Source organism: Fundulus heteroclitus, chromosome 24 (assembly GCF_011125445.2).
Source record: "Fundulus heteroclitus isolate FHET01 chromosome 24, MU-UCD_Fhet_4.1, whole genome shotgun sequence".
Lineage (NCBI taxonomy): Eukaryota > Metazoa > Chordata > Actinopteri > Cyprinodontiformes > Fundulidae > Fundulus > Fundulus heteroclitus.
In genome coordinates, this window is record NC_046384.1 from 4,396,212 (window position 1) to 4,420,500 (window position 24,289).

Below are 24,289 nucleotides of genomic sequence, written 5' to 3' on the forward strand. Positions count from 1 at the left end.
CCCAAGGACAGGTTATTCGTTCCCCATCACCTCAGACCTAAGGTCATCGACTTTTGCCACAGCTCCCGCTTATATGGTCATCCCGGCATCAGTAAGACCCTTAAGCTCATCCGCTCCCAGTTTTGGTGGCCTTCCCTGACCACAGATGTCAGCCAGTTTGTCTCCGCCTGCTCACCCTGCAACCAGGCTAAGGCATCCCGTCGTCCCCCAGCAGGTCTGCTCCGTCCTCTGCCTGTTCCCTCCCGGCCTTGGTCCAGCCTTTCGATGGACTTTGTTACTGGCCTCCCGCCCTCTGACGGCTACACTGTTATCCTCACTATTGTAGACCGTTTTTCAAAGATGGTTCATTTGGTCCCTTTACCTAAGCTCCCCTCAGCCAAGGAGATGGGATTGATCCTAGCCAAGGAGGTGTTCAGGCTCCACGGTCTGCCTTCCGATATTGTCTCAGACAGGGGTCCACAATTTGTGGCCCGTTATTGGCAGGAGTTCTGCGCCATGCTTGGCATCTCTGTAAACCTCTCCTCAGGCTTCCACCCTCAAACAGATGGCCAATCAGAGAGAATGAATCAAGAGGTTGAGACTAAGATTCGCCTCTTCTGCCAGTCTGACCCCTCTAAATGGGCTCGAGATTTACCCTGGGTGGAGCACGCCATTAATGCCACACCATCCTGCTCCACTGGTCGTTCCCCATTCTACGTGGTTTATGGCTTCCAGCCGCCAGTGTTTGCCACTGAAGAGGTGAAGTCCAGGGTCCCGTCTGCTCGTCTCTCGGCCATAAGGTGCCAACGCGTCTGGAGGAAGGCCAAGAAGGCCATTCTCGCTGCCTCCAGTAATCAGGCCCGCGCAGCCAACCGTCGACGGAGTCCTGCCCCTCAGTACCAGGTTGGTGACAGGGTTTGGCTGTCCACTAGAGACCTCCCCCTGAAGGTCGACAGTAAAAAACTGGCACCCCGGTTTATCGGCCCTTTCACCATCACCAAGGTGGTTAATCCTGTGGCGGTTCGCCTCCGTTTGCCTCCGGCCATGAAGGTCCATCCCACGTTCCATGTTTCCCGGGTCAAGCCGGTCAAGACCTCCAGCATGCTTCCCGCCTCCACGCCCCTACCTCCCACCCGGCTTGTTGATGGCTCTCCCGCCTTCACTGTAAAGAGGATTCTGAAGTCTCGCATATGGGGTCGGGGTACCCAGTACCTCATTGATTGGGAGGGTTACGGGCCGGAGGAACGCCAGTGGGTTCCCTCCCGCAACATTCTGGACAAGTCTCTAATTAGCGACTTCCACAGGGCCCGTCCGGACCAGCCCAGGGCGCCTGGAATTCGCCCTTGCGGGGGGGGCTCTGTAACGTTCCTGGCACTAGGGCTGTTAATTGCTGTCACCTGTTCCGGCTCCACCTCTCCAGTATAAAGGTCCCCTGCCTTTCAGCCTCCAGTGCCAGAACGTCTCGAGCCAACCCGGTGAGAACTTCCAGCCTTCTGAATAACCTGTCTGTCAGTCTGAAGCCCGACCTGTTTTTGCCCTGTTTTTTGAGCCAGCTCTGCCCTTTTCGGATCCTGTCTGCCCGCCCTGAGTTCTGCCTGTCAGTCTCTGGATTTGGATTGCCCACCCCTGTACCGACCTTATCAGCCTGTGAGTACCTGAGATTGCTGTCCCCCTGGACCTGGACCTGGAACCCCCTTTCGGATTTGCCCTTGGAAACCTCTGCCTAATCAATCGCCCTCACGATATCGGACCCGGACTGGACTTGGACAAACGCCCTTGGATAATCCTGCACGGACTCTGCCGCCCTCAGGGGCCAGAAGAAACCCCGACAAGCCCACTCTCCACCAGGTTAGTGATCCAGCTTCTAGTCCACCTTTCTATCTGGCTCCGCTGATCACTAACCTGTCGTCTCGTCTCCAGGAGCTGCCAGCCGCTGAGCGTGAGCCGCACGCAGCAAGGGCCGTGCAACCCCTTCTTTTAATAAAATATCAAAGCGTCACTGACCTGTTTTCGGGTTGTCTTTTGGGTCCATCCAAATTCATAACACTCAACGAGTGAATAAAACCCTCAGGACAAATATCACAGTATGATATAAAATATCGCCATGGTGATAATGACTATGAATATTAAAGACTTAAAGTAAAAACTGACAAACTATTGAAAAGTGAAAACAGGGCAAAGTTAAACGAGTCTACCTGAGCTGTGAGATGTAAGGCAGACACTGTAGGAAACTCCTCACTTCACTCTCTTCCTGTGAGCAGCCTGTCAGCTTCACTAGTTTCTTTTCTGGTTGGAGTTTCAGCACTTCCAGGAGGATGGAGGTCTTTCTCTCTGAGAGGTTTATGCTCCAGACTGCAGGAGCTGACTGGAAAACTGACTGTAATGATGGAAGGAGACTCAGACCTGTTTTAGTCTCACGGTCCTTCATCTGGGAGTACAGATCCAGCAGGAAGTCAAGGCGATATATAAAATCTTCATCATCCATGTATTCATCCTCTACAGGGAATGTTTGATATCTGCAGACTGATGCTAACAGCTCCAGCATCTTCTCTCCTGTCTGCTGTTCTCTCTCTGCTGCTGCACAGAACAGATTCACTAAGAACCTGGTTTGTTCAGGAAGATCTGATCTCTGAGGGTCAAACCTGGAACAAGAAGAAGGAAACATTTAGATATGATTTGGTCTGAGCTGCATAAATACAACCACTGACTACTGATGGACTCCATCTTGAACATGTCTGTCCTGGATGTGATGAAATTACATGTTAAACACATGTTTGATCATAGCAGCTGTTACTGACTCACAACACAAACACTGATCCTGTGGCTCACATCTCTGACTTATTATCATCTCTGGCATTTCCTGATGTTGGATTTAGTTTTTAGCTGCAGAGAAATTCAAGCAACCAGCAGCAGCTTTAACTGCATGTTTTTCTCTGTGTGTCTGAGGAGCTGTTAACATGGCTGTGTTGTTGTCACTGAGCTACAGAGCTCTTAGTATTCACATCATTTCATTATTCCCTCACACTGAAGACTGTCACATGTTTCTAAGCTGCTGCAGCTCAATATTTCTCCTTAGAACATGCATGTTGTCCCACATTGTTCTCTGGAAGCATTTGTTCCCACAGAGACCTTCATTCAGAGCAGTTAGACCAGCAGCCAGTAATGGTTCATGTTGCTGTTCTAACCACTGGAAACATGAGGAGGACTTAGACAGGATGGACTGGAGGAGGAAGACCTTGACAAGACTGAACCTTTCACTGGATGGACAGAGAATGGATCTCAATGAAAAGTCAATTAAACTAAAACAACAGAATTATCAAACTGGTCATAATATATTTTATATCCACTAGATGCTACAATTTATAATTAAACTTGAGTTTCTGGAATAATCCTGTAGGGTTGTGAATAATCAGAGCTTAAAGCAAAAAGAAAGTAAAACTAAAGGAAACAGATGATTTGTAATAAAGAGGAAAAGCAGGAATATGTTATGGTGAAGATCTAAAGGTTATTTGGAGTCATATTTTGCTCCATTTGATCAAACATTCACGGTTTAATACATGATAGACCACAGAGGTACAGGAGTTAGGGAGTTTGGCCTGCAAATGGCGGGTTGCCGGTACAATCCCCTACTCCGATTGTCTCAGTTGTTTTTCTACTAGGGGTGGATACTGAAACCTGGTATCAAAACGGTCCTGGGAACTCATCGGACGGTCCTCACAGACCAACAAGCATCAGCCTTGTCGGCCATCTTAACCGTATTTTTAAACTCAAACTCATTTTTTCAGGGAGACTCCAACAGAAACATTGTTTTGTTGATCTTCTCCACCTTAAGGGGACTGATGGGAGGGACTAATGTTCTGCTCTCACTTGTTCTCCTCACTTACTTTCATCAACACTGTTAAAAATTTAGCAACTTTTCAGACCCTTCTAGTGACTTTTTTTTTTTCAAGAGACAAACAATGAATCCAGCGATTTTTCACATGTTGTTTGAGACTTTGGCAACAAGTAAAAGCACCGATTGCTGTGAGTTTACGTCTCTTCGTCAAACCATCAGCTGTGAGTTCCTCCTGCTACTTTGAAACTCTGATAGGCGGTCAGTCAGTCAGTCAGTCAGTCAGTCAGTGTCACTGTGCTGCAGCAGCAAACTCAGCTTGAAGTCTGTTTCCCATGAAAATGAATCACACATGAGCTAAGCTTCCACTAGATTACAAAGCAGGATGTAAATGTATTATAAATCTTTAACAGGTAATGTTATTTTTTCCCCTGAAACTGTTAAATAGATCCTCCCTGTAAGAGATTAACATGCTGCCTCTCTTTTATGCAGCTCATCCACTCTGGGAGTCTCTGCTATCTTTTGATTATAATTTATAATACAAAAAAAAAATATAACTGTAGTTTGTATTCAGGTAAATATTATTTATTACTTGAAATTGTTTTATAGTTCTTTTCAGCATATTTAGAGTGGTTTTAATATTTTTTACTTTTATTTAGTTTGCTTTTGTTCAAAATGTTTATAAAATAAACCAGTAAGTGATAATTGTTTTTTACCTTTTGATTAATTAAAAAAAGTACCAATAAGGGTACCGATTAAATACCGGATTGATAAGGAGTATCGTTAAGAGTAGTAGTAGTAGTATCGATAAATCCTTAACGATACCCATCCCTAGTTGCTAGAAAAAACACTTCACCTGAATTGCCTGCTGGCTGATGTATGGCAGCCTGGCCAGTGCACCAGGGAAGAAGTGGCTTCTAGCATACAGGGGTTGGACAATGAAACTGAAACACCTCTCGTTTTAGTGTGGGAGGTTTCATGGCTAAATTGGACCAGCCTGGTGACCGATCTTCATTAATTGCACATTGAACCAATAAGAGCAGAGTGTGTAGGTCCAATTAATTCAATTCAATTCAATTCAATTTTATTTATATAGCGCCAAATCATGAAACATGTCATCTCAAGGCACTTTACAAAGTCAAGTTCAATCATATTATACAGATTGGGTCAGATTATACAGATTGGTCAAAAATGTCCTATATAAGGAAACCAGTTGATTGCATCAAAGTCCCGACAAGCAGCATTCACTCCTGGGGAACCGTAGAGCCACAGGAAGAGTCATCTGCATTGTACATGGCTTTGCTGCAATCCCTCATACTGAGCAAGCATGAAGCGACAGTGGGAAGAAAAACCACCCATTAACGGGAAGGAAAACCTCCGGCAGAACCGGGCTCAGTATGAACGGTCATCTGCCTCGACCGACTGGGGTTACAGAAGACAGAACAGAGACACAACAAGAGAAACAAAAAAGCACAGAAGCACACATTGATCTAGTAATCTGTTCTACATTAGATGGTAGTAGCGGGTGAGCAGGGTAATTAGCAGGGTAAGAGCACAGTTTTGCTCAAAATATTGCAATGCACACAACATTATGGGTGACATACCAGAGTTAAAAAGAGGACAAATTGTTGGTGCACGTCTTGCTGGCGCATCTGTGACCAAGACAGCAAGTCTTTGTGATGTATCAAGAGCCACGGTATCCAGGGTAATGTCAGCATACCACCAACAAGGACGAACCACATCAAACAGGATTAACTGTGGACGCAAGAGGAAGCTGTCTGAAAGGGATGTTCGGGTGCTAACACGGATTGTATCATAAAACCACGGCTCCCCAAATCACGGCAGAATTAAATGTGCACCTCAACTCTCCTGTTTCCACCAAAACTGTCCGTCGGGAGCTCCACAGGGTCAATATCCACGGCCGGGCTGCTATAGCCAAACCTTTGGTCACTCGTGCCAATGCCAAACGTCGGTTTCAATGGTGCAAGGAGGGCAAATCTTGGGCTGTGGACAATGTGAAACATGTATTGTTCTCTGATGAGTCCACTTTTACTGTTTTCCCCACATCTGGGAGAGTTACGTGTGGAGAAGCCCCAAAGAAGCGTACCACCCAGACTGTTGGCCCCATACTTGTGCTAGATGGGCGCGTCACTGCCCATTTAGCACAACGTCATGTCCGGTTGTAGGAAGTGAGTACGTGGACTAACAGGGACGCTGAACTCCTAAAATAGATAAGGTTCCAAAGTTTTCCTCCTGATAAAGAACGATTGATGTAAAGGAAAATCTGTTTAAGCAAAGTAAGGAAAAGATCACTGAATGCCGAGGAAAAAAGCGCCGCAGGTTATCTCCGACCCAATTGTTACCTCACCTGTTCCAGCGAAGAGTGGATCAGCTGAGAGGGAGATGGAAAACAACCTGGTACAGGTGAATAAAGCTGAATTAGCTGCCTTGATCCGTGCAATCATAAAGGAAGAAATAAACGAGGCAATGAATAATTTACAACCACAGTTTGATGAGCTAAAACTCGGACTGAAAGATTGCAAAGACAAACTCGTCGATGTGGAGTTGGGCTTATCCGGAATGCATGACAGAATGGATGAAGCGGAGCGTGCCTGTAAAGCTCTCGGAAAACAAAACAAAGATCTGAGAGATAAAATTGAAAAGTTGGAGAGTCACAGCCGAAGATTTGACCTCCGAGTATTTGGCATCGACAAGGATATAGAAAACGGAAAACCTACCGAATTTATGGAGTCCCTCTTCAATGAGGTATTTAAAGATAAACTGCCTTATAAACCTGAAGTGGAAATTGCGCACAGAGTGGGGCCGGTTACAAAACATGGTTCGAGACCGATGATCGTCAGGATGCAGAGGTATACGGCGAAAGAGGCTATTTTACGAATAGCGAAGTAAAAAAAGGGTCCTGCAATTTAAAGGGATGAATGTCAAGATTTTTCCGGATTTAACCGCGGAAGTGTCGAAGAGAAGAGCGCAATTCAATGATCTGAGAATGAAACTATATCAAGCAGGAATAAAACATGGTTTGATTTATCCGGCAACACTGATTGTAACATTTAATGGAGATACAAAATACTTTCAAGATCAGAAATCAGGAGACGTCTACTACAATCAAGTAATTGGACCAGCGCTGTCTGGCAATTAAGCTAATGACTGGACTTTGCATCAGGAATAAGTACATCGAATGCAGGTATGAGGAACTGAACTGGATTGACAACTGTAAGACATGCATCTCGAGGAATTGGGAATTGATATATGGATATAAACTTAAAGACATAATTACCAACTCCAAAGTATTATAGTATTCTACATTATATTGATTATTTTAAACTCAAGAATTGAGGATAACAGTTTACTAAATATAAGATATTGGAAATTAAAATATAGTTATGTTCTTAGTTAAGGACTGTTAATATTTTGCCTAATTTTTGAGTATTATAGTAAGAAATTCGATGTATGTATTATTAGGCTGAGAACTTTGATGGAAATGGAAGTCAAGTGGAGTTCAGCTTACTTATAGCAACCTGACAACTAGAGTGGCAATACAAAGCGGTTTGTCTGAATCTATGTGTATGATTGTATATATGTGTTTTAATTTAATTGGTTTTTGTGAAGTGCTTTGCTCCAATATAGAATCTAACAGTATGAAACCTAAAATACATAATATTCAGTATGTTATTTAAATTACCTAAGAAAGGTCTTACAATTGCCCATATTAACATATGTTGTCTCAGAAATAAATTAAGTGATTTAACAGACAAGGTTTTCTGTTGTTGGACTTCTGTTCTCATCATGGATTGTCCATAACGAACACCAATTCAATTCAATTAAATTCAATTCAATTTTATTTATATAGCGCCGTATCATGAAACATGTCATCTCAAGGCACTTTACAAAATCAAGTTCAATCATATTATACAGATTGGGTCAGATTATACAGATTGGTCAAAAAACCATGTTCAAGCATAAGGGTGTCCACATGTCCTGTTGGCACTAGGACACCCTAGGCCGTAGTTTAATTTTAATTTTTGTTGTATTTTCATTTGACCTGTGGCCACAAGTCTTGGACACTCGGGTAAAAAGAGGGTGGAGCTCTCCACCGACCACTACCTGGTGGTGAGCTGGCTCCGATGGTGGGGGAGGAAGCTGGTCAGACCTGGCAGGCCCAAAAATATTGTGAGGGTTTGCTAGGAACATCTGGCAGAGTCCCCCGTGAGACGGAGCTTTAACTCCCACCTCCCATGGAGGTGGGGGGACATTGAACTGAGTGGACTATATACCCTGCCTCTATTGTTGAGGCTTCCAGTCAGCGCTGTGGCTGCAAGGTTGTCGGTGCATGTTGCGGTGGCAACCCTTGAATGTGCTGGTGGACAGCAGTGGTGGTATCGGGCTTACTTGGCCTGGGGAACTCTGGAAGAAGCTGATTCTGCTTCCTGATTCTGTTAGTAACTTTTATGGACAGAATTTCTAGGTGCAGCCAACGTGTTGAGGGGATCCACTTTGATGGCCTTAGGATTGCGTCTCTGCTATTCGCGGATGACGTGGTCCTATTGGCTTCACCAGGGCGTGATCTACAGCTCTCACTGGAGCGGTTTCCAGCCGAGTGTAAAGCTGCCAGGATGAGGATCAGTGTGTCCAAATCCGAGACCATGGTCTTGAGCTGAAAAACAGTAGAGTGCATCTCCGGGTTGGGGAGGATGTGCTGCCCCTAGTCGAGGAGTTTAAGTATCTTGGAGTCTTGGTCACAAATGAGGGGAAGATGGGGCCGGAGATTGATAGGCGGAATGGTGCTGCGTCTGCTGTGAAGCGGGTGCTGTATCGGTTTGTTGTGATGAAGAGAGAGCTGATCCAAAAGGCAAAGCTGTTTTTTTACCGGTTGATCTATGTTTCTACCTTCATCTATGGTCATGAGTTTTGGGTTATGACCGAAAGAACGAGATCCCGGATACAAGCGGCCGAAATTAGTTTTCTCTGTAGTGTGTCTGGGCTCTCCCTTAGACTTAGACAACTTTATTCGTCATTTTGTATGCACAAAGTGCGTACAGAACAAAATTTCATTGCATACAGCTTGTAAATTGCAGTAAAAATGAAATTACAGTATGAGGTGCAGCAGTGATTTAAAAGTAAACAGTTTAAATGTAGACAATGCAGGAGAAGTCACAGTGTACAGGTGAGTACACGTTAGAGATAGGGTGAGGAGCTCAGTCACCCGGGGAGGACTCAGAGTAGAGCCACTGCTCCTACACACCAAGAGGAGACAGTTAAGGTGGCTTGGGCATCATTAACAAAACTTTAGTCCACGTTTACACAAATGTGTCTGGAGCCCACGTCGTGACACCCCTCCCCCACCTGGGTCAGTCAGATCACCTTTCTTTGTTCCCCACCCACAAATATGCACCTCTCATCAATCATGTGAAGCATCAGTGAACACCATCAAGGTGTGGCCTGCAGGAGCAGATTCATCACTTCAGGAAAGGTTTCTACACACAGACTAGAGGATGTTTGCTTCTCAAGCCACCAGTGGCTCTCACACAGACATTGACTGTTATGCCTCCTCTGTACTGGATTATATTAATACCACTATTGACAATGTTACAACCCAGAAGCAGATCACCACATACCCAAATCAGAAGCCATGGATGAGCGGGAAGGTGCGACTCCTATTGAAGACACGCAACACTGCCTTCAGATCAGGAGATGCACAAGCCTACAGCACAGCCAGAGCAAATCTGAAAAGGGGCATCAAAGAGGCCAAGTACTGCTACAAGCTGAAGATAGAGGGACACTTTACTAACGCTGACCCCCGACACATGTGGCAGGGAATTAAGGCCATCAGTGACTATAAAACCACTCATTCCACCTCTGCAGCCACTGATGTCAACTTCCTGAACGAGCTGAATGACTTTTATGCTCGTTTTGAAAGAGACAACAGTGAAATTGCCACCAAGCTCAAATCCTCAGCTGACCACCCGCCAATCACACTCCCCTTCACAGATGTCTACAACGCACTGAGCAGGATCAGCACGCACAAGGCAGCTGGACCAGATAACATTCCTGGACGCGTGCTAAGGGCATGTGTGGAGCAGCTCGCTGGGGTTTTTACAGACATTTTCAACCTGTCTCTTGCCCAAGCAGCTGTACCAACATGCTTCAAATGCACTTCCATTGTGCCAGTGCCAAAACACTCCAGCCCAAAGTGCTTTAACGACTACCGCCCTGTAGCACTCACACCAATCGTAATGAAGTGCTTTGAGTGGCTGGTCCTGGCACACCTAAAAGACTTGCTACTATCTACATTGGACTCACACCAGTTTGCATACCGCAGCAATAGGAGCACAGAGGATGCAGTTTCCATGGCACTGCACTCTGTGCTCACACATCTGGACAATAAGAACACTTATGCACGCATGCTGTTTGTTGACTTTAGCTCAGCATTAAACACTATCATCCCGGCTAAGTTAGATAGATAGATAGATAGATAGATAGATAGATAGATAGATAGATAGATAGATAGATAGATAGATAGATAGATAGATAGTAATTTTGTGGCTTGATCATGCTGCGGAACCTCCTCCCAGAGGGCAGCAGAAGAACAGTCCATGGTGGGGCTGTGAGGGGTCCCTGATGATGTTGCGGGCTCGGGACACACAGCGCTGTGATGAGATGTCCTTAATGGAGGGGAGAGGAGCCCGGGTGATCCCTTCTGCTGTCCTCACCACTCTCCTCACGTTCTTCCAGTTGGCGGCATTGCAGCCTCCACCCCACACAGTGAGACAGCTGGTCAGAATGCTCTCTATGGTGCTTCTATAGAAGGTCTTGAGTATGGGCGGGGGCAGGCAGGCTCTCCTCATCCTGCGCAGGAAATACAGTTGTTTCTGAGCCTTCTTCACCAGTGACGTGGTGTTCACAGACCAGGTGAGGTTGTCTGTGATGTGCACCCCCAGGAACTTGGTGCTGCTGACCACCTCCACAGCTGAGTTTTTGATGAGCAGTGGAGCGTGGTGAGGCTGGTTCTTCCTGAAGTCTTCTCCATGTTCAGGATCAGGCTGTTTACTCTGCACCAGCCCACCAGCTGCTCCACCTCCTCTCTGTAGTCTTAGTCATTGTCATCTCTGATCAGTGGGTGATTGTGGGCGACTGTGGCTTGAGGGTTGAGTAGTCGTCTGGCAATCAGAGGGTTGTGGGTTCGATTCCAGCTTCCCCTTGCCACATGTCAATGTGCCCCTGGGCACTCCTGCCTGGTTGCCTACCGAGCTGTGTCTCGGTGTATGAATGTGTGCGTGTTAGTGAGAGCGACTGGGTGAATGTGGCTATATTGTACAGTGCTTTGAGTGGTCAGCATGACTGGAAAAGCGCTATATAAGTTCAGTCCATTTGCCATTTTGCCACTGTTGTGTCGTCAGCAAACTTCACAATGTGATTGGTGGTGAACCTGGGGACGCAGCCGTGTGTCATCAGGGTGAACAGCAAGGGGCTCAGGACGCAGCCCTGAGGGGAGCCCGTGCTGAGGGTGACGACATCAGAGGTGTTCTGACCGACCAGTACTGACTGAGGTCTGTTGGTGAGGAAGTCTAGCAGCCAGTTGCAAAGGGGTGTGCTGAAGCCCAGATGTTCTAGTTTTCCCACCAGGTGCTGTGGGATGATGGTGTTAAACCGTGAACTGAAGTCCAGGAACAGCATCCGCACATGCGTGTTCTTCTCCTCTAGGTGTGCTAGGCTCAGGTGAAGAGCAGAGGAGATGGCGTCCTCAGTGGAGCGGTTCCGTCGGTAGTCAAACTGGAACGGGTCGAGTGTTGGGGGAAGGCTGGAGACGATGTGTTCTTTCACCAGCTTTTCAAAGCACTTCATCATGATGGGAGTCAGTGCAACAGGCCGGTAGTCGTTAATGCAGGTGACTTGAGGTTTCTTCGGCACCGGAATGATGCCAGCGAGGTGTTAAAAATGTCTGTGAGGACACCAGCCAGCTGATCTGCGCACTCTTTGAGCACCCGCCCAGGTATGTTGTCAGGACCTGGGGCCTTCCGCGGGTTGACTCTCCTCAGAGTCTTCCACACGTCGGCAGTGTCAAGGCAGAGGACCTCATCGTCCTGATGGGGGACAGCTTTCACTGCTGGAGGGCTGTTTAGTGCCTCAAACCTCCCAAAGAAGTTATTTAGTCCGTTAAGGAAGTCAGCATCAACTTCACCCACCGGGGGGAGGGTGTGTTGTATTCGGTGATCGCCCGTATGCCTTTCCACATACCGCCGGATGTCGCTGGCGTCATGGAAAAGCTCCTTGATTTTCTCAGTGTGGTTCCACTTCGCTAAGTTGATGGCACGGTTCAAGTTGGCTCTTGCTGTCCTCAGTGCCTCCTTGTCACCAGATTTGAAGGCTGAATTCCATGCTTTTAGCGCTTGACGGACCTCAACAGTAGTCAAGGGTCGTTGGTTCGCTCAGGTGATGATGTTCTTGGTGGTGCTGACGTCCTCAATGCATTTGTTGATGTAGGATGACACAGTCATGGCATACTCATCAACGTTGATCTTGTCTTCATAGGTTGCTGCATCTTTAAACATGTCCCAGTCAGAGCACTCAAAACAGTCCTGAAGCCCCTCCATTGCTCCCTCAGTCCACACCCTCACCTGCCTCATTGTAGGTTTAGTTCTGATCAGCAGGGGCTTGTATGCAGGAGTTAGCATAACAGATAGATGGTCTCAAGTGCCAAGGTGGGGGCGGGGGGCTGCCCTGAATGCACTTTTAATATTTGTGTAAACCAGGTCTAGAGTGTTTTCACCGGCGAGTTGGAGCTGCTCGGCGAGTCTGCAGTTCCGTAGGCCGCTGGGAGTTGTTCTCGGAGTATTCCATGGCTGCGCAGACAGTCGATCGTAGCGGTGGTTGCAAGCCCAAAAACACTGCATGGTCATCGGCCCAGAAGGGGTTGGCGATCGTGTACTAATCGGCTGAGTGGATGAGTAATTTCTAGTGAGTTCGGTGGCATTTTTTATGAAAAATGTTCACCGGTGGTTGGAGCGTATGCTCTTAGCCGCTGCTCGGGAGCGCAGCCGGAAACTATATTAATAGCCAAACTTCGAGACCTGGGCATCAACACCTCTATGTGCAACTGGATTTTGGACTTTCTGAACAACAGACCCCAGAATGTCCGATCAGGCTCCAACTGCTCCATGTCCATCACACTCAACACTGGGTTACCATAGGGCTGTGTGCTAAGCCCGTTTCTCTACTCCCGCTTCACCCACGACTGCAAGCCTGTGTACACATCCAACTCCATCATCAAGTTTGCGGACGACACTACGGTGATTGGTCTCATCAGCAACAAAGCCTACAGGGAGGAGATCAAGCACCTGGCCACATGGTGCACTGAAAAATAACCAGCTCCTCAACACCACCAAAACGAAGAAGCTCATGGACTTCAGAAAAGATTCAAAAGGCCATCCACATCAATGTAATGGCTGTTGAGTGTGTTTCCAGTTTTAAGTTTCTGGGGACCCACATCTAAGCGGACATGTCCTGGTCAACCAACACCTCCTGCCTGGTCAAGAAGGCTCACCAGCGCCTCTTCTTCCTGAGGACACTGAGGAAAAATCAGCTGTCCTCGACTATCCTGGTGAACTTCTATCGCTGTGCAATAGAAAGCATCCTGACCAACTGTGCAACAGTGTGGTATGGGAGCTGTACTGTTGCAGAGCGCAAGGCACTGCAGCGGGTGGTGAAAAGCGCCAAACACATCACTAGGATTCCACTACCCACCATTGAGCACATCCAGAAGAAACGCTGCCTACATCGAGCTCGCAGCATCCTTAAGGACTCTTCTCTCCCAGCCCACAGACTGTTTTCTCTCCTGCACTCCAGCAGGAGTTTCAGGTGCCTCCAGACTAAAACCAGCAGACTAAAGAACAGCTTTTTCCCCAGGGCTGTCTCTTTATTGAATTCTAATCCTCACTGATAGACTCTCCTCTCCCTCCCACACCTACCTCCATTTTGTTATTCTGTTATTTACAAGACTGTAATGTTCACCTGTACTCCTGACTGTTACTATTGTAACAACTGTTTACATGCATCTTGAACTACTCACCATGACTGAATATTGATTTGCACTGCTGACTGCTTATTTACAGTACTAATTGTTTACATCTACATCTGCAATACAGTACTTTAACTGCAATATGCAATTACCTTCCACTGCACTTTAATTTAAATAGCTTCTGTTCAAACTTTATTTATTAAATTTATAGTAATAACTACCTGTATATCATGCACACAATTCTGCCTATAATAATAGCCATCTGTACATATATTCATAGTACATGTAAACTCTGTTATAATAACAATCATCAGTATATTATGCTATTGTACATATCTGTAAAACTCTATTCATAGTTATATCGACCTGTACATTATATTCGGTACATATCCAGCTGTAAATTTAGTTCACAATACCAGTTATCTATATATTATATTCATAGGACAAATCTATCAGTAAAATTCTGTTTATAATAGTATCAATCTCTATATTTATTCAGTAATAACCCATGTCCTGTACACATGGAACCATTGTTTATCCTGCACTGCTGCTATTGCACTTCTGGTTGGACCTAAACTGCATTTTGTTGCCTTGTACCTGTACCTGTGTAATGACAATAAAGTTGAATCTAATCTAATCTAATCTAATCTAATCTGATCTAATCTAATCTAATCTAATCTAATCTAATCTAATCTGGTTAGGATGTCTCCTGCACGCCTCCCCGGTGAGGTGTTCTGGGCCCGTTCCACCAGGAGGAGAGCCAGGGGAAGACCCACGACACACTTGAGGGACTATGTTTCTCGGCTGGCCTGGGAACACCTTGGGATTCCCCCAAAGGAGCTGGCCTAAGTGGCTGGGGAGAGGGACGTCTGGGCCTCCCTACTGAAGCTGCTAACCCCGCAACCCGACCCCGGATAAGTGGAAGAAGATGGATAGATGAATGAATGTATGCATTACTGTACCTGAGCTGTGAGATATAAGGCAGAAACTGTATGAAACTCCTCACTTCAGTCTCTTCTTGTGAGCAACCTGTCAGCTCCACTGGTTTCTTCTCTGGTTGCAGTCTCAGCACTTCCAGGAGGATGGAGGTCTTTCTCTCTGAGAGGTTTATGGTCCAGACTGCAGGAGCTGACTGGAAAACTGACTGTAATGATGGAAGGAGACTCAGACCTGTTTTAGTCTCACAGTCCTTCATCTGGGAGTACAGATCTAGCAGGAAGTCAAGGCGATATTTGCTACTAGAATCGAAAATGAATGTTTGATATCTGCAGACTGATGCTAACAGCTGCAGCATCTTCTCTCCTGTCTGCTGCTCGCTCTCTGCTGCTGCACAGAACAGATTCACTAAGAACCTGGTTTGTTCAGGAATATTGGAGCTCAGAGGATCAAACCTGGAACAAGAAGTGTCAGGATGCAGCTTGAAGGCTGCATGCTGAGCCTCTCTCCTTCTCTCTCGTTCCTGCGCCGCCTGATCGGTTCCACCTGACAGGCTGCAATTAACCCACAATTGCTTCCACCTGGTTCCACCGCTTTATAAGACTCACCTCTTTCTGTTCCCGTCGCCGGTCCATAGCGTTCACTCCCGTTCAGTTCCTGTCAGAGGTTTTTCTTTCCAACTGTGTTTTGTTTCAGTCACTGCCCAGCTCCAGCTCAGCTCTCAAGTCCGCGCCTCTGAAGTTCTGATCTCAAGTTCACGCCACTGCGGTTCTGGTCTCAGTTCCACGCCGCTGATGTTCTGGTCTCAGTTCCACGCCGCTGATGTTCTGCTTTCAAGCCCACGCCGCTGCGGTTCTGGTCTCAAGCCCACGCCGCTGATGTTCTGGTCTCAGTTCCACGCCACTGATGTTCTGGTCTCAGTTCCACGCCGCCGATGTTCTGCTTTCAAGTCCACGCCGCTCAAGTTCTGGTCTCAAGCTCAACGCCTCCGATGTTCTGATCTCAAGCTCACGCCTCTGATGTCCTGTACTCAAGTCCACGTCTCTGAAGCTCTGGCTGCAAGTCTTCGGCTCCCGAGTTCCTCCCGGCCAGTTACGTTACACGCCTCCTGCCGGCCAGCTTCTCTGCTCTACACCCTCGTCAGCTGTAAGACTCTGGTTCCACGTCATTCACCTGCTACACTCTTCAATAAACTCACCCATAAGAACTGACTCTGTGTGTGCGTGCTGTGTCCGGGTTCATCCCAGAAAAATATCCTGACATTATGGACCGGCCAAGGGATGGACCCGAGCACGCACAGAGCCATGCACAGAAGTTGGCAGGGGCTGTGACGCCCGGCCTCTGGTTGTCTCGCCGGGGTCGCTGTGTTGCGACGCCCGGCCTCTGGTTGTCTCGCTTGGGTCGCTGTGTTGCGACGCCCGGCCTCTGGTTGTCTCGCTTGGGTCGCCGCGCTGCGACGCCCGGCCAATGACTCTGTTCCACGTTACGCTCTCCGTGAGACCCGCCTCTGACGCTGCCCAGCATATACAGACGTTGCTGCCCAGCGCCTTCTAGTTTCGGTTTCGGTTTTGAGTTACGTAAGGTTCCTTAGTTGTAGAATACTTCAGGGTTCTTTTTTTTGATTTCTTAGAGTTTTTTAGGTTTGTTTTGTTGTGTTCTGGTTCGGCTTAATTTCCTCTCTAGCCCTGTATATTTTTACAGTTTTAGAAGAATGGTTTCTGCCTTATCTTTGTTTGGGTTTAACCTTGGTTTAGGTTACTTAGGATTTTTTGGGGTTGTGAGTTTTGAGTTTTTTTTTTAGCCTGGTTTTTCCAGCTTGGTCGTAGTGTTAGCTTTAAATCTTCCGAGTTTTGCTTTCAGTTCTTACCTTAGACTTCTGGAATTTCCCTGCGCTCTTATTTCTAGCTTTAGTTATCTATTTTTTTTCTCTAGTTTAGCTGTACTTGCCCTCATCTCCCTCTTTGCTTGTCTTATAGTTTTATTTTAGTGTTTTGTTCCCTTCAGGGTCTTCTAGTTTTTCAGGTTTAGACACTGTAGTCCCTGTCTCGACCCAGTAGTCCCTGTCTCGACCCAGTAGTCCCTGTCTCGACCCAGTAGTCCCTGTCTCGTCCCTGTAGTCCCTGTCTCGTCCCTGTAGTACCTGTCTCGACCCTGTAGTCTCTGTCTTGACCCCGTAGTCTCTGTCTGGCCCTGCCGCTCTAGTCTTAGTCCTGTATTTGTTAAATTAAGTTTTGTTGCTTTACCCTTGAGTGTCTGTGTGTCGTTGCTGGCGCCGCAGGTTACTGCCAGAGCTCTCTGGCACGCCTGGCCGGTTGCTGTCTAGCTCACCCTCTGGTTCCTGGCGTTTACGTTTTCCTCGGTTCTCTGGCGTGTTAGGACGCCCTCCGTTCGGTTCCCTGGCGTGGTAGGACGCCTTCTAGTTCCCCGAGTTTTAATGTCCCCGTTCTCCTGCGCGCCCCAGCATTCCCTTCCCTCACGCCCCGGCGGATTCCTGGCGCTTCTGCACGCCAGGTGTGTTCCAGCGGGTGCTGTAGAACCCTGGTGTTGGCAGAACGCTAGTGCGTTTCCATACGCCCGTTCCTTCCCCTTGGCGTTTCCATACGCCCGTTCCTTCCCCTTGGCGTTTCCATACGCCCGTTCCTTCCCCTTGGCGTTCCCATACGCCCGTTCCTTGCCCTTGGCGTTCCCATACGCCCGTTCCTTGCCCTTGGCGTTCCCATACGCCCGTTCCTTGCCCTTGGCGTTCCCATACGCCCGTTCCTTGCCCTTGGCGTTCCCATACGCCCGTTCCTTGCCCTTGGCGTTCCCATACGCCCGTTCCTTCCCTTTTGGCGTTTCCGTACGCCCGTTCCTTCCCCTTTGGCGTTGTGTACGCCCGTTCCTTCCCCTTTGGCGTTGTGTACGCCCGTTCCTTCCCTTTTGGCGTTTCCGTACGCCCGTTCCTTCCCTTTTGGCGTTTCCGTACGCCCGTTCCTTCCCTTTTTGGCGTTTCCGTACGCCCGTTCCTTCCCTTTTGGCGTTTCCGTACGCCCGTTCCTTCCCCTTGGCGTTTTCGTACGCCCGTTCCTTCCCTTTGCCGCTGTGTTGCGCCCGTTCCTTCCCTTTGGCGCTGTATTGTGCCCGTTCCTTCCCTTTGGTGCTGTCAAGCGCTCGTACCTTTACCTGATGTGCCGCGCCCTGGTTGTGCTCTGGCACGTCAGTGTTCTTCTAGCTCCTTGGTTCCCCCGTGTTCTCTAGCTCCTTGGGTCCCCCGTGTTCTCTAGCTCCTTGGTTCCCCCCGTGTTCTCTAGCTCCTTGGTCCCCTAGTGTTCTCTAGTTCCTTGGTTCCCCAGTGTTCTCTAGCTCCTAGGTCCCCCAGTGTTCTCTAGCTCCTAGGTCCCCTAGTGTTCTCTAGCTCCTAGTGTTCTCTAGCTCCTAGGTCCCCTAGTGTTCTCTAGCTCCTAGGTCCCCTAGTGTTCTCTAGCCCCTTTGGTTCCCTGTGTTCTCTGGTCCCTTCGGTTCCCTGTGTTCTCTAGCCCCTTTGGTGTTTGCTGGCTCTTTGGTCTCTCAGTTTTGACTCTTGCCCGCCTTCCTAGGCCCCCTCCACCCAACCAGCGTGGAGATTCTGGGCCGTCCGGTGTCCGGCCTTGGGGGGGGGGGGGGGGGGGGGGTACTGTCAGGATGCAGCTTGAAGGCTGCATGCTGAGCCTCTCTCCTTCTCTCTCGTTCCTGCGCAGCCTGATCGGTTCCACCTGACAGGCTGCAATTAACCCACAATTGCTTCCACCTGGTTCCACCGCTTTATAAGACTCACCTCTTTCTGTTCCCGTCGCCGGTCCATAGCGTTCACTCCCGTTCAGTTCCTGTCAGAGGTTTTTCTTTCCAACTGTGTTTTGTTTCAGTCACTGCCCAGCTCCAGCTCAGCTCTCAAGTCCGCGCCTCTGAAGTTCTGATCTCAAGTTCACGCCACTGCGGTTCTGGTCTCAGTTCCACGCCGCTGATGTTCTGGTCTCAGTTCCACGCCGCTGATGTTCTGCTTTCAAGCCCACGCCGCTGCGGTTCTGGTCTCAAGCCCACGCCGCTGATGTTCTGGTCTCAAGCCCACGCCGCTGATGTTCTGGTCTCAGTTCCACGCCGCCAATGTTCTGCTTTCAAGTCCACGCCGCTCAAGTTCTGGTCTCAAGCTTAACGCCTCCGATGTTCTGATCTCAAGCTCACGCCTCTGATGTCCTGTTCTCAAGTCCACGTCTCTGAAGCTCTGGCTGCAAGTCTTCGGCTCCCGAGTTCCTCCCGGCCAGTTACGTTACACGCCTCCTGCCGGCCAGCTTCTCTGCTCTACACCCTCGTCAGCTGTAAGACTCTGGTTCCACGTCATTCACCTGCTACACTCTTCAATAAACTCACCCATAAGAACTGACTCGGTGTGTGCGTGCTGTGTCCGGGTTCATCCCAGAAAAATATCCTGACAAGAAGAAGGAAACATTTAGTGATGATTTGGTCTGAGCTGCATAAATACAACTAGTGACTACTGATGGGCTCCATCTTAAATATGTCTGTCATGGATGTGATGAAATGACTTAGACAGGATGGACTGGAGGAGGAAGACCTTGACAAGACTGAACCTTTCACTGGATGGAGAATAGATCTCAATAAAAAGTCAATTAAACTAAGACAGCAGAATTATGAAACTAGTCACAAATAATAAATTTTATATCCACTAGATGCTACAATTTATAATTTAACTTTGAGTTTTTAGATAAATCCTGCAGGTTTGTGATTAATCACAGCTTAAAGCAAAAAGAATGTGAAACTAAAGGAAACAGCAGTTTGAAGATTATATTGATTTTTGATAATAAATAGGGAAAAGCTGGAATATGTCATGATGAAGATCTAACGGTTATTTGGACTTTGTGGAGTCATATTTTGCTCCATTTGATCAAACATGCATGGTTGAATCCATGACAGGCAACAGAGGTACAGGAGTTAGGGAATTTGTCCTGCAAATGGCGGGTTGCCTGTTCAATCCCTTACATCAGCTGTCTCAGTCGTTGTGTTGCTAGTAGGGGTGGGTACCAAAACCCGGTATCAAAACGACCCCTTGCGGACCGACAAGCTTCAGCCTTATCGTCATCATAACAGTATTTTTAAAGTCGCACTTAACTTTTCAGGGAGACTCCAACAGAAACATTGTTTTTCCGATCTTCTCAACCTTAAGGGAACTGATGGGAGGGACTAACATTCTGCTCTCACATGTTTGCCTCACTTACATTCATCAATACTGTTGTCAACTATTTAGCAACTTTTCAAACCCCTATAAAACTTTTTTATTCAAAACAGATAAGCAATGGATCTAACGATTTTTTCAGTGGTGTTTAAAACTTTTGCAACAAGTAAAAGCACCAATTGCTCTGAGTTTAAGTCTCTTCATCAAACCATCAGCTGTGAGTTCCTCTCACTTTGAAAGCTCTGACAGGCGGTCAGTCAGTCAGTCTGTCAGCATGGCCGTGCTGCTGCAGCAAACTCTGCTTGAAGTCTGTTACCCATTGAAAATGAATCACGCATAAGCAAATCTTCCACTAGATTACAAAGTGGAAGTAAATTCTTGAGAAAGTAGTTGCTAATCAACTTTGTGAACATTTACAAAGTAATGACCTACTTGAGGAGTTTCAGTCAGGCTTCAGAGCTCATCATAGCACTGAAACAGCTCTGGTGAAGGTCACTAATGATATTCTCATGGCCTCAGATAATGGACTTGTGTCTATACTTGTCCTGTTAGATCTCAGTGCTGCGTTTGATACAGTTGATCACAATATTCTCCTACAAAGACTTGAACATACTGTAGGGATTAAGGGGAAAGCATTAGGCTGGTTTAAATCTTATCTGTCAGACAGATTCCAATTTGTTCATGTTAATAATAAATCTTCCTCAAACTCTAGGGTCACCTGTGGAGTACCACAGGGTTCAGTCCTTGGACCAATTCTCTTTACTATATATATGCTTCCGATAGGCAAAATTATCAGACAGCATGGGATTAATTTCCACTGTTATGCTGATGATACTCAGCTATATTTATCCATAAATCCTGATGAATCCAATCAATTACTTCGACTGCAGTCTTGTCTGCCAGAGTCCTCAAAAAATAAACTTCTTAACCAATCACTTAATCTGGGTGGCATTAACCTGGCCTCTGGTAATAAAGTAAAAAATCTTGGTGTTATTTTTGACCAAGACATGTCATTTAAATCCCATATTAAACAGGTTTCCAGAGTTTCCTTTTTTCACCTCCGGAATATCGCCAGAATTAGAAACATTCTGTCCAGGAGTGATGCTGAAAAACTGGTCCATGCATTTGTTACTTCAAGGCTGGACTATTGTAATTCTTTACTATCAGGAATTCCACAAAATGCAGTTCAAAGCCTTCAGCTGATCCAAAATGCTGCAGCAAGAGTTCTGATGAAAATCAACAAGAGGGATCATATTTCTCCTATTTTAGCTTCCCTTCATTGGCTTCCTGTTAAATGAAGAATAGAATTTAAAATTCTTCTTCTAACATATAAAGCCCTTCATAATCAAACTCCATCATATATCAGAGCTCTGATTACCCCGTATGTTCCTAACAGAGCACTTCGCTCTCAGACCGCAGGTCTGCTGGTGGTTCCTAGAGTCTCTAAAAGTAGAATGGGAGGCAGATCCTTTAGCTATCAGGCTCCTCTCCTGTGGAACCAACTCCCAGTTTTGGTCCGTGAGGCAGACACCCTGTCTACTTTTAAGACTAGGCTTAAAACTTTTCTTTTTGACAAAAATTATAACTAGTGACTCATGTTACTCTCAGCTACCTTTATAGTTTTACTGCTATAGGCTTAGGTTACTGGAGTATATCAGGATCTAATTTTCTCACTACATTGAGTTCTACTGTTCTTCAATTATGCATTATGTGTTGTCATTTCTGCTTTAACTTTCTGTTCTCTCTCTTTTCTCTTCATAGTAGGTACACCTGGTCTGGCGTTCTGTTAACTGTGACATCATCCAGAGAAGACGGCTCACCCGCTACTACCATCTAATGTAGAACAGATTACTAGATCAATGTGTGCTTCTGTGCTTTTTTGTTTCTCTTGTTGTGTCTCTGTTCTGTCTTCTGTAACCCCAGTCGGTCGAGGCAGATGACCGTTCATACTGAGCCCGGTTCTGCCGGAGGTTTTTTTTTCCCGTTAATGGGTGGTTTTTCTTCCCACTGTCGCTTCATGCTTGCTCAGTATGAGGGATTGCAGCAAAGCCATGTACAATGCAGATGACTCTTCCTGTGGCTCTACGGTTCCCCAGGAGTGAATGCTGCTTGTCGGGACTTTGATGCAATCAACTGGTTTCCTTATATAGGACATTTTTGACCAATCTGTATAATCTGACCCAATCTGTATAATATGATTGAACTTGACTTTGTAAAGTGCCTTGAGATGACATGTTTCATGATTTGGCGCTATATAAATAAAATTGAATTGAATTGAATTGAATTAAATATACTATACATCTTTACCGGGTAATGGTATTTTTTTTCCAAAACTGTTGCACTTAAATTGATCCTTCCTGTAAGTGATTCACAAGCAGCCTCTCATTTATCCAGCTCACCCACACTGGTTGTCTCTGCTATCTTTTGGTTATAATTTATAATACAAAAAAATTATAAATATAGTTTGTATTTGTACGAGTTTAGAATGTTCTGAAATGTTCTGGGGTGTTTTGGTGTTTGGAACATAAGGGTAACTGAATACAGTTGATATAAACTTAGCTCTTTATTTAATCAACACTGGAAATTGTTGTTAGAAGCTAGATAGGCCCATTAACACCTCTTCCAGAGATGTTCAGACTGATGCGAGCAGGCCACTCGCATCAGCATTCAGTAATATGGAGAAAGATAGAGGGTAAGTATATTCCTTATATATCTCTCTCTCTTTCTCTGCTTTGTTAATGATAAATCACCAACCGTGGGTTCTGATTTGGGAAGAGTGTGTTTTTTTATTTGCGAGATAAGTGAGACGTTGCTGTTTTTATATGTTGTCAGCTGTAATTTTCATCAAAAATACAAAACATTACGGTTAAAATGACAAATTTGGGCATCTGACAGTCTGATTAAGAGAGATCTCACAGCTGCGTCGATTGTAGTACAGCTTACACATTTTAGTGACTACAGCATACTGGAATGAGCTCTGGCATTAGACCAGTCGAAGTTCCAACTAATATGTTATAGCTATTTAGAACCAAGTCTTCAGAGAATAAACGAGCTTGTTGGAGATAAGAGCTTGTAAGTTAAGCGCTTTGAGGTTGTTATACCATGATAGTGATCTCAGATTGAATCCTGAACAGTGGATGATTCAACAAAGAAAGTCCACTCCTTCTGCAAAGGATAAGGGGGGGCCAGGAGAAGCCTTCCTCTCCCCCTCTCTCGCTCGTCCCTTCTTCTCGGCAGGAGGTCAGCTGTGACCACTCCTGCTGAGATAAAACCTTTCTCCCACAGACAAAGAAACTCTCTTCTCTTCGCTCTTCTCCTTACTCCAAGCTGCTGGGACACACTCCTCCACCCTTGGACGACAAGAACTCCTCTGGGGGGGTCCCTCCTCCCTCAGGAGCCATGCATGGGGCCTGGAGCAGGCCCCGAGCTGGGTGAGAATGAACCCTTCTGAAACTCAGTTCCTCCCCGGCATAGGGAGAAACTGCCAGCCGATTCAAAGATAAGTCTCTCACTTCTGCTTAAAACAGACGCCGAAGTGAAGGAATCCGTCTATGCCAGCTTTGTTCTGCTTTCTCAGCGCACCACAGACGGAGCTGGTTCCAGGCAACGCAGAGCTGAAAAGCCGGCACAGAAGCAACGTCCCCATGCCGAGGAGAGATCTGCTTAATTTGTGACTGCAACCAGGGTCAGAGTCTGCCTGGAGGACCAGGCCTCCGACCCGACCATGCTGCTGCAAGGCTAACGCTAGCCTGCCAAGAGCCAAGCGCTAGCCCGCTAGCGCTAACCAACAACTTCCTCCTTCAACGCCCCTTCCGTGAATGGCCAAACTGAACAGAACTGGAAAGGACAGGTTTGGGCAGCGGGCTGAGGGTGAAGTAAAAGGTTTATTGGGAAATGTTTGTAAACCGTGGTGTTTAGAACAAAGAGCTAACCGATAGCTCGCGCTAGCCAAACTGCTATTAGCCTCGCTAACATCCGGTTTCGGACCCCTAAAAAGGAGTCCGTTTTAAAGCGTAAAGCGTAACTGTTCTGCTCCGCCATCCTCCGATGGTGTTATAAGCCTTATTCCCGCATCAATATGGTATATTAATGCCGGTTTTCAAGGCAATTTCGGCAACATTATGTTGTAACCTCTTAGCCACCGAGTTGCCACAGCGACCCCATGCGCCCGGAGGGAGAATCGCATTAACAAACTCGGTCATAAGGGTTTAAATGATTTTACAGGACAAACCGGTCCTCAGAATATTATTTCAACAAATAATGTTTTGTGTGACTTGGGCTTTGCATTGTGAATGGATTGAAA

At 46.7% G+C, this 24,289-nt stretch overlaps 1 long non-coding RNA gene across 2 annotated transcripts in view; it reads right to left on the reverse strand.

Annotated features, from left to right (window-relative positions):
• Positions 1-24,289, reverse strand: part of LOC118557946 — a 45,688-nt gene that overhangs the window by 7,257 nt on the left and 14,142 nt on the right. The window contains exon 3 of one of the 2 annotated variants that reach the window (XR_004928142.1): positions 15,175-15,238. The exons of the other annotated variant lie outside the window; for it this stretch is intronic. This is a non-coding gene — a long non-coding RNA (uncharacterized LOC118557946). Of the gene's footprint in view, positions 1-15,174; positions 15,239-24,289 lie in introns of those variants that run through there. 2 annotated transcript variants of the gene reach the window in all.